This window comes from Erpetoichthys calabaricus, unplaced genomic scaffold (assembly GCF_900747795.2).
Source record: "Erpetoichthys calabaricus unplaced genomic scaffold, fErpCal1.3, whole genome shotgun sequence".
In the NCBI taxonomy this organism is placed as follows: Eukaryota; Metazoa; Chordata; class Cladistia; order Polypteriformes; family Polypteridae; genus Erpetoichthys; species Erpetoichthys calabaricus.
Window position 1 is genome coordinate 35539 of NW_026261603.1, and position 10419 is coordinate 45957.

Consider the following 10419-nt stretch of genomic DNA (forward strand, 5'->3'; position numbering starts at 1 on the left):
AGGAGAGATGCTATATTGTCCCAGGTCATCCCATTTGTCACCCGAGGGAGGCGGCCATCAAGGAGAGAAAGGGCTGTACTATCTCTGAAGGTTCTTAAGACTCTGAAACAAAGGGAGAAACTGAAAATGCTCGATGGTATCCTGTACAGGGTATGTAAAGACTCAGTGACTGGGAAGAAGTGCCACCAGTATATGACACCTTCCTCCCTAGTCACACATGTTCTTCGTGGTGTCCACGATGATGCCGGTCATCAGGGTCAGAGTAGGACACTGTACCTGGCAAGGCAGAGATTTTTCTGGAGTACCATGGAGCATGATGTCCAAGACTATGTCAAATGCTGCAAACGCCGTGTAGTCAGCAAGACACTGGAGCCAGAGGGAAGAGCCCCTCTCGAAAGTATCAAGACTATTTACCCCCTTGAGCTGGTTTGTCTGGACTTTTGGTCTGCAGAGGACTCCAGAGGAAGGAGTGTGAATGTATTGGTGGTGACAGACCACTTCACCAAGATGGCCCATGCTTTCTGCTGCTCAGACCAGTCAGCAAAACAAGTTGCGCACCAGCTCTGGGATAGATATTTTTGAGTCTATGGATTCCCCCAGAGGATCCATTCAGACCAAGGGGCGAGTTTCGAGAGCCAACTGATCCAGGAGCTGTTACAGATTGCAGGTGTGAAAAAGTCAAGAACAACACCTTATCACCCAAAGGGGAATGGCCACACTGAGAGGTTCAACAGAACCTTAGGGAACATGATCAGAGCCTTACCGCCCAGGGATAAGATTAAATGGCCGCAAATGCTGCAGACATTGACTTTCGCATATAACTGTACAGCTCATGAGTCAACTGGGTATGCTCCCTTCTACCTGATGTATGGGCGGGTCCCTAGACTGCCGGTGGATATTATGTTCCACAATGTGGAGAGGAACAGTGATATCATTGACTATGATAGCTATGTCAGGAGAATGAGGGATGACCTCAAGGAAGCTCTCATCTTGGCCCAAGTCAACACTGATTCCAGCCAGCAGCGCCAGGCAGACTTGTACAACATGAAGACAAAAGGTGCAGACATTGAGGAAGGAGATCGAGTTCTCTTGGCAAAGAGAGGTGAACGTGGTCGCAGGAAGTTGGCTGACAGAAGGGACTCTACACTGTACACTGTGGTCTCTAAAGATTCAAAGTGCCATACATACCACATCAAAAACACCATCAATGGACAGGAGAAGATTGTTCATAGGAACTTGATCTTGCAAGCTAGCTTCTTGCCAGTGGTAATCGAACAGGAAGTGGAGCCTTCCTTTGATAGTGGCTCTGAACCAAATCGGGACCAGTGTGATGTGGATAGAACTGCCTCTGTGACTGGATCAGAGTTTGACCCTATAGAGCGTACTGCCAGTTGGGTAGCAGAGACAACTCCTTCAGTGGTTCCTCCAGAAAGACAATGTGCATCATCTGAACCTCTTGAAGTATCCCCTGACAATGCTGTGCCAGAGGCTGACAACCCCCAAGCAGACAGTAGTGATGTAAGTAATCATGCTGGACCATGTGCTGAGAGTCACAGTGTTGGGATTGAGACAAACAGGACCAACAACAGTGAAACGGATAGTATGCATGGTGCAGAAGTGCCAGAACTGAACCACAGTCATCCTGAGGACCAAGTAGCTAGAGGATCAATGTCTGAGATCACTTTGAGACACGATAGAGCACCAAGTAACACAGTAGGGCACATCAGAACAAGAGTAGGAAGGATAGTAAAACCAGTTAACACACTGCAAAAAATGAAATCTTAACAAGCCAGAAAATCTTGAAAAGAAATAATAGATCTTGTTTTTTTTAATTTTAACAAGAAAAACAAGAAAAAGGTATTAGAATCAAGCAAAATTATCTGCCAATATAGTGAGAAAGTTTAACTTGTTAACTTGTTAAATTTTCTAAAAATGAGATTATATATCTTACACACAGAAATCTACTCAAGTCACTTATTCTTAAAATAAAAAAAACAAGATCTATTATTTCTTTTCAAGATTTTCTGGCTTGTTAAGATTTCATTTTTTGCAATGCAGATTGATTCAGAACATGACGCAGAGAAACAAACAAGCTAGTGGTGGTGTTAGTGGGTTAGCCAAAACCGTGTTTTTGTGAACAACCGTCAGTTATGCTATTGGAATAGTTCTAAGTTAATTAGTAATGTGTATAATATGTATAATTCTGTTAAGTAAGTTCAATGTTGGAGTAACAGTCATTTATTCATTAGGATGAGATTGTGTATAAGGCACCTTCTTACGCAAGTGAACATTGGAAGTCTGCCCAGCTTCCTTTTGACACTTTCCCTTTTGGTTTTGTCGCACATAAGAGTACTGTGATGTACCGTGAGAAAATAATGACATGCTATGTTATGTTACTGTTATTTACAACTCTGCCATTACCTGACCCTCAGTGTTTTGAGAAGTTCAGGGGGGAGTATGTGGCTGAGTTAGTTTGTTTTATTGTGAACATTCTCAAAACTTTTTTATTTATACTGAAATTCTTCTGTTTTATATATAATGTGAATGTAATCATTGTATCTGTTGTATATAGTTCCTATTTGTCTGTTGTAGCGGGGAGGGGGCTTTAATTATATGTAACACCCATAGGACGCGCATGTGACGTACAGCAGACTCCTGGCAAAAGCTGGATGACACATTTGCAGGTAAGGCGCTTCTCAATGCTCTCCGTCTCTTGTATAAGCTGACAAGTTTTAAATGAGTGTTTTCTGTCTGAAACTGAATGGAAACATCACGCCATGTGGTTGTTGATGTGTTTTGAGGTTCTGTTGTCACTTTTGGTCGGCAGAAATGGATTTTAAAAGTGTTTGGTTTAGCGGTGATCCAATCTCATTGGTATTTTGTTTGGCTTGCTACAGGAGACAGAGAGCGCCTGACGTTACATGTGCTGACTGTGCCCTTTACTGCTTGTCTTGTAGGTATGTTGCAACGTTAATTATTGTCCTTCATTGTTATCGTTTATATTCAATTGTTAAATTTGTATTTATTGTATTTGTGTATATATGTTTAATTAGAAAAGAAAAAGCTGGATGACGCTTTTGCAGGAGACAGAGAGAGCCTGAGGTTACATGTGCTGACTGTGCCCTTTACTGCTTGTCTTGTAGAAAAAAGCTGGATGACGCTTTTGTAGAATAAATGGCAGAATTCGGGTATTGCTGTGTCTGTCTTCTTCCAAATCACCAGCAGTCATTCTAAAGCCGCTACACCAGCCCCTTGTGAGAAGGGGGACTGAACGCACTCCTAGAATACACGGACGCTTCTCCAAAAAACCCTCTTAAAAACGCTGATAGACTACCTTCACATTGCTCCCTTACTTGCTGTGGTTACTTGTGGCTGCTCTGTCACGTGATATGCTTCTCGTGTGACGCTACGCTTACTTAAAAGCCTGAACAGCACCTGTCCTATTGGCTGATTGCTTTGTTTCTCTCTCCTCCTCCAGACATCCTCTGCTCCCATTGTGCTCCCCTATGATGTTTGTCTATTCTTTAATCGATAACTAACTGCATACTGAGCTCGTGTTACTTCTGAAAGAGACCTGTTTGTTTGAAGTGTTTGAATAAAGTTCCTGTGTCTACAATCTCCTGTGTTTCTGTGCAATTCTGTGACCCAAGTGTGACACCCTGCAGCACTGCAGCCTCGCTGTCCCTGTCATTGAGCCACTGCACTAGACTGGCCTGCCAGCGTCAGCGCTTACCTCTGTGTGCTCGAGTGCAGCACCTCAAGAGCAGTTGGCTCGGTGACTTCATCCATGGCGTCACCTGCACTTTGTACATATTGTTCAAGTAGTTTATTAAATAGTTTATACAGTCCATTAGCAGTGTGTAAAATGATCAGTGTTGCAGTAATTGTGATGATCTTTGCATGAAAAAAAAAATGTGTTCCATTAATATTTCACTTTTTCTTTGTAAATTGTGACGTTTACTTAAAGTGCAGCAAAAAAGTATTTGGAGTCCAGGGATACATTAACCCCCAAATATGTGGCAGTTTAAGAGTTAAAGCCCCAAAATGCCGTTGAAACGCCCGACACTTGTGTGAATTACAGTACATATAGCGGTAACATCGGGATTTTACATTCTAGCACTGTGGGAGACATATCAGTACAGTAATGTGCAGTATGCAGGTTTACCTTTACATTCTTTATTTTTAGGTAATGTATTAAAATGAGTATGAAATTAAATTAAAGTCATTTGGGGGCATATTTAGGGTTTAAACTATAAAAATAGGCATTTTGTTAACCACATCAACAATTTGCAGTTTTTCACAATTCGAGGGTGCTCTAGGAATGTAACCCTCATGAAATTTAGAGGTGTACTGTACAATTTAGTATGGGATTTGTAAAAGCCATGTTAATGTTTGAGATGTGCCGTCTGCTGGAATGATGAATTTAACATGATGTCTCTGTTACACACCATTTGGTGTTGGATTCGTAAAAGCAGTGTTAGTCTTTTTGATGTACCATTTGCTGGAGTGACAAATGCCATTAATTTTATTTCTACAAATGTTTGTGTTGTGCCATCTGTTGGAATGAGAGAGACCTACGAACCGAATTGACACGCAGATACACAGACATAGAGACACTTTTCCTTTTATTAAGGTGAAGAATGTTGAGAATCTTGATTATGGATCAATATGCTTTATTATTAGTTATAGTGCTATTAGCTATGTAAAGTGTTGTCCTGAGGTAACTTTAAAAGGACACCATTTATTTCAGCAGAAGGGCCCTGGCCTGCCAGCCTTTTCACAGGCAGATCTTGTTTTGTGAACGCCGGTGCTGAGCCGCTCACTGACAGAAGACAAACAAACTGCAGGCAGGGCCTTTGGCTGTGTGAGTACTGGGCAGGCTCTTAGGCTGGCACATCAAACATATAAGAACTTAATGGCATTTACATTTATTAGGGCTCAGTAATACTCTGGGCATTAACGTTAAAATAAAACGCATTGTGATATCTACCTAGTCTGAGCTACTGTATATCGGGGTTAAGAGCTGATTAGTGAAGGTTACGGACCTTTCACTGCACATTGATGTCCGTGAAGTTAGCAGCAGCTTAGCCCTGACAGACGAGTGAGCAGCCGAGCGCCAAGAATGAACAACACCGCTGTTTGCGTTTGCAGGCTTTTATATGAGCACACAGAAATATGTTAGGTTAGCATTTAGGTTTATATGCCAATGTCTCTTTGTATGTCCTAATGATAATAAATAAAGTTACAGCAGAACGTATTAGTTAGCTTATTTAATCAGTTGTTAAATGCTTGTCATTTTTCCTTCTTTCAAGCATGAAGCTCCGTGTCGAGGCTGTCCGCAGTTTGACCCTCATCAGTGAAGCTGCGCACTGCCGCTTACGGGCACAGTTGCCATTTATTTTAGGCTTACAGCAATGTGGCTCAACCTGTGGGGCGAGATATCTACAAGGGGGCCGCGAAGAAAAAATGCAAATCGAAGAAGAACATATTTACTAAAACAAACTTGTTTATTACAACTGTTTATGGTAGTAAAATCACACCGAGTATGTGGACTATCGGCTCTGTGGTATTCGTGTAAATGACCGCGTGTTGATGTGTCGTTCGCCTCTCAGAGCCGATTCTTTGTAGTGAACGAAAAGAGCCGAATCCTGTCGGGGAGAGCAGTGTCTTCATTCACACAGAGAATTCATTCAGGCAGGGGCGGGACTTTATTTTGATGGGCACACCATGCGGCCAATCACAAGCAAAGACAGACTAGGATCATACCATTATGTGACAGAATTAAGGGGGTATGACGCTCCGAAGACAGCGAGTGTAGTGGTACAGTCCAGGTACACAGAGAGACGCGGAGTCAAATTGAAATTCTAGCGCGTCGGGAATAAGTGAAGAAATGAGTGATAATTGAAAAAGAAACAGCATCTAGTTGCATTTAAATGATATTGGAGACTGCAAAGCTGAGTGCAGAATTTGTAAAATGGGAATATCCGTCAGAACAGAGCAGGGCCAGCAACAAACCTGCACAGATATCTAAGAAGCGCTCAGCCGTCCGTCCATCTCGTCCTCTCTCCTCCGGCTGCCTTCCACTGATCCGTGAAAAGTGTTCTGTTTTGAGCCAATAACTTCTGCTACAGCATCCACTGTCTTATCAGAAACCGCAGGTATATCACAGCCTTCTGCCTCTCAAACCAAAATAAGCACATTTATTCCTAAACAAATGACCCCACCCAGTCAGAGAAGTGTCGATTAGGAGCTGGCGAAAATGACATCCCCTGACTTTCAGCCATTTTCATTGCGGATGACAAAGGATTTCAAACTTTTGTTCAGCCTTAAACCCCATGTATGTTATCCCCAGTAAAAAAACCTCATCCCAAACAATTACTCCACGACTAAATAACACGGAGCGTGCATTGTAGCGAGACAGGGTCAAAAAAAGCTTCAGCAGTTTGCCTGACAACTGACTGCCGGACATCCAGAGCGACCTGCTCATACGTGTCTGTCACTTGTCACCTTATTGGAAACTTTAAGATGACATCCTGCCTTCTGGGCTGTTGTGAGTTTACTGAGAGACGTACTGCAGAAAATCTGGCAGAGGAGCTGCTGAGAGTGACAACAGAGTGACGAGTAGAAAACCAGTGGCGTGCTGTGTTACTGTATATATACTGTATGTCACGTGGAGAGGCCTGTCCGCCGTCAGCCAAGAGTATCCGGCTGCAGGTCGCAGACTTGGCCTTCCACGCCCCCATATTTCCACGCCCTCGGCCTTCCGCGCCTCCTGCCTTCCACACCACGCCCCCAGCATTCGCGTCCGTCCTCTGTCACATCGCTTTCGTTGAAAAACTAGTAACGTTGATTTACCATGTAACCCTAAAAGACGATATTAATATGACTTCCTGCAATCACGAGGAAAGAATCCGAGTTTCTCTTTATGGTATTACTGTCGTGTTTACTTTTAGAAACAAAAAACAGTTTTATAATTTATGAGTCAGGATTCGATAGTTAAAAGAAAGAGGGCATAACATATTTTTAGATTAAGGAAACCCCATACTAAATATGAATGTGGATGCTCTAACTGCTATTATAGTGAATTCTATCATTCAAAATATTTGAAATTATTTTTATGGTACTTTTGTACTAAACGGCATGTCTGACATTATTTCTGGAACCTCGTTCAATAAAGGAAAATTCCGTTAATGACATTAATTTATTATGTTACAAAATAAATGATGATCAATAACACAACAAAGCAATCAACAGGCATGAAAATGAAGGTCTAAACTTTCGAGATCAAAAGAAACTTTTAAAATTGTTTATATTTAAAAAAATTTTAAATGATCCAGCTTACTAATAGAGTTCATACTTTCATTTCCATTGTCTGTCTTGAATTGTGTTTTCTTAATTTTGTTCAAAGCTGCTGCTATAATGTTGATAAATTTCAAGTGGAATTATTAAACTTTCAAACGTTTACCTGTTTTTTTAATTTTAATGCATAATTGTTCTCCCTGGGACCCTAACTTATAAATATGTACTTATCAAAAAAAGTGAAGCAAATCTCTCAAATTGCTTAATAGATATTATATCGTTTGTTTTTCTAAAGAAATGCAAACATTTTCATTATTGAAAATTGCACTTCCATAAACCGTCGTTTTTATTTTTTTTGGAACTGAACTAACAGATTTTAAACTTAACTTTAAAAATGTTGTGTTTGGGTCGATACAATAATTACAAATCAATTTTTTAGTGATTTTAAATCATTTAATCGCCATATACCATTTCTTGTATTAGGAATTTGTCATTTGTTGCATACCCCAACTTACTCTCCAAACGGAGATTCACTTTTTTGTAAATAAGATTACCGTTATTAGGTCATCGGTGTCACTGCCTGCTCAGGATTCTTCCTATAGTGTGTTCAGCTGTCTTTGATCACTTTGTGCCTGCGTGTGTCATCGTTACCTTAATAAATGCTAGCTTGATTTCTGGTTGTGTTCCTGCTGCCTTGAAACACGCTGTGGTGCAGAAACGTATTATAAAAAACAAAATAAGGACCCTCTAATGTGTCAAATTTCAGGCCAATTTCTAAACTGCCTTTTTTATCTAAAGTCTTTGAAAAAGTTGTCCTAACTCAAACATTTCTAGATGAAAATAGTATTCTGGAAAAATTCCAATCCAGATACAGATGTTCTTGCAGCACTGAAACATCCTTGTTAAAGGTTAACAGCGACCTCTTCCCAATTACTAATCCTGGAGATTCTGCCATTCTTGTACTGCTAGATCTTACTTCAGCTTTTGATGCTGTGGATCTTATGATTCTTATATCCTGCCTTGAACAGTATGTAGTCATCCAAGGTAATGCCCTGAAATGGTTTAAATCTTACCTAAGAAATAGGAATGTTTCTATTCATTTGAGTGAGTTCTTATCCTCTGTAGCTCCTCTTACTTGTGGGGTTCCATCCTTGGACCAGCTATCTTTTTGATAGGCATGTTACCTTTAGGCTCCACTGTTAACAAGTATGGCTACTCTATACTGATGACACTTAAATATATTTGCCACTAAAATCAAAGCAAGAAAATACAGACCCTCCATGTGTGCTTGAATGATATTAAAACCTGGATGGCAATGCATCTTCTTAAACTAAATGATAATAAAACTGTGATCATGGTGTCCAAGAGTTAAGAAAGTCTGAGTGTCTCTCATATTGCTCTTGGACCCCTTTCCATATACGTATTATAAAGCTTCAGTTAGCCCAGGTGTGATATGTGACAGCTCATTCAAACTCGACAGACAGATAAATTGTGAAGTTAAATTAAGCTTTTTCCAGCTGAGACTTTAAGGTAAAGGCTTTTCTTTCTTTCTGTGATCTTGAAAAGGCCATCCAAGCTTTTACAGCATCTCATTTGGACTATTGCAGTTCTTTGTATGTAGGTATTGGTCAGGCCCTGTTACGACGCCTACAACTATTCCACAACTTTGCTGTTCGCTTATTGAAGGCTCTCATAAGTGTGGCCATATTTCACCAATACTGACCTCACTTTACTGGCTTCTGGTCCATTTCAGAATTGATTTTAAAATTCTATTTCTTGTTTTCAAATGTTTGAGTGGATCAGCCCCATCTTGCCTCTTGGAACCTCTTCACTTGTATGTGCCAACAAGATCCCTGTGGTCTACTAGCCCAATGCTCTTAGTTGTGCCGAGGTCAAGGCTGAAGCAAAGGAGGAATCGGGTGTTTGTGGTGGCTGCTCCTTTTCTCTGGAATGGCTCTACTTATTATATTAGGTCTGCTCCATCACAGGCCATTTTTAAGTCATCATTAAAGTCTTATTTCTTCTTGCTGCCATTTGACCCTGCAAAAGGTTGACATTGTTTGTATATGTTGGCTGACGTACATTCAGGATTATAAATATGTACTGTATATATGGGTATTTTAAGTTTACCTTTTATGTAATGGCTGGTTATTCTTGAAGTTTTGTGATGTGTACATACGGTATATTTGAACTGCTTCTTTTACCCTTTCTTGTACAGCACTTGGTTCAGTTCTGGCTGCTGTTGTAAATGTGGTTTATAAATAAATATTGCCTTGCCCTGCTTTATAAAACATTATTTTAATACATAACACTAAGACAATGGACTGTAAAGATGAAGTTGGTTTGCAACATTTATTACAAAAAAGTTAAAGAATATATAAAATATAGAACAAGAATTGTAGGTTGTAACTGAACAATGAGGGACATGTATGTTTGTTACATTTTCTCACAAAACTCAGTCATTTTCCTTTTTCCTCTCACGTTAATCTAAAAACAGATGCATGTCTTCCATATGTGAAAAAAATATGTCTAAAGACATATTCCCTCTCCTCTTCTTCTGGAAATTCAGATAGCAAATCAGATTTCTGAAGGGCCTCCTCAGTGTCGTCTTTGTCCATTGACAGTAATGCAGGGAGTGAGATTCGCCCTCTGAACACAGAAATGTTCTCAGCACACCACTTCTGTGCCTCGGTGAAATGCTGCTGTAATACATTATATTAAAAAAGAAAGAAAGAAAATTCTTTAAATGGTCATCATAAAGCTCATAGCCTTTTACTCCACATTTACAAGGAATGTAAGGAAAGTAAAAAAAATAATGTACAGTAAATTTAATTTATTATACATTATTAACATTACTGCTTTTGATCACAGATTCTACAAGTCTTCAATGTTTCTTACAATACACTATTATTAACACAGCACACAATGCATTTCAAATGTTTTAAGGCCTTTAAGAGTTGTACTAGTACTCCAGTTTGTCAGAAGATATAAAACAGGCTTTTAGTCTTTTGGGCTTTGACTCCTACTGCTTAACGATTAACAGTCGGCATCTGAGACAAGCATTAAGACTTTTTATACATTTTATTCACTATACCACAGGCATTGTAAGCCAGTATCAAC